Here is a 1,111-nt window from a genome sequence, read left to right as displayed (position 1 = left end):
ATTCCCCCCGCAACTTGGTTTCTTCCACTCACCCCCGCCATCTCACGTGAAATGGATTATGCCAAAATCCACCACGGAGCGGGAAGAACAATCACTAAAATATTTCAGTGGTGGTTGTTGATAGTTTAAAGTTATAAAACAGATATTACAGAGTCCAAGTCAGCAGAGTATTTAAGGACTGTGCATATATGTGTGCATGCATCGCTAAGTAAGTACCCGAAATCATTGCAATATGTATCTAAATGGAGTTTCACATAATCATACTCATTAGGGCTGTTACATGCCAATGCATACATTTAATTTGGCAACACGGTTGTATTATTGTTAATATGTTCGTCAGTTAAGATGTTTGGCACAGATGTTATGTATTTGATGCATTTAAACCTTGAATGAAACATAATCAGACCGCGATAGTGCAACTAGCGCATGCGCACTGAGTTATTCATGATTAACCTGGATGCACAGCAGCTGTGTTCACATGAACACCCCCACCCCCAGGCCACACCGCACCATGGGAAAATTGATAAACGTTAACTGGTCCACGGTAATAAAAAGTTGGGGACCACTGATCTAGTGTATATATCTATGCATGAATCCTAACAACCTACAAAAAGGGATATGCTAGTTTATGAAGCCTGTGCAGTAAACTAGCTGGCTTTGATAAGCTAAAAGTGTTTTCTGACTGTATGCTAGCCTGAATCACTCAACATCCACAGAGGGCAAGGTCAGAAAAGGCAAACACTGACTCAGCAGGGTTGTCATGTTTGAAACATACAATTTGTAATTTCAATTTGCTAAACATTTACAAGAAGAGTTGGCTTACCGTTTGGTGTCAGATTACAACCCTGCTGAGAATGATAATATAGGTTGCAGTAGAGGAATCTAAACAGTCAGTACACAGCTAATGACGTAGCTCTAAATGAATAAACCACAAGACTAAAAGGTTAACCTGTCCAGATCAGTCACAGATTTAATTTCCCCAATTTTAGAGGAAGTTTTGAGGCTGTTTTTAATGCTAAGAGAAAGGTTGAAATGCTGGCCCTCGAATCAGTCTCCTCAAGTGTCGTCTTTGGGGAGGTAAAGGGTGGACTCTTGGTGTGATCATGATTAA

This window comes from Danio rerio, chromosome 9 (genome assembly GCF_052040795.2).
Source record: "Danio rerio strain M-AB ecotype USA chromosome 9, GRCz13ab, whole genome shotgun sequence".
Classification (NCBI taxonomy): Eukaryota; Metazoa; Chordata; class Actinopteri; order Cypriniformes; family Danionidae; genus Danio; species Danio rerio.
This window is presented reverse-complemented; position numbering follows the sequence as displayed.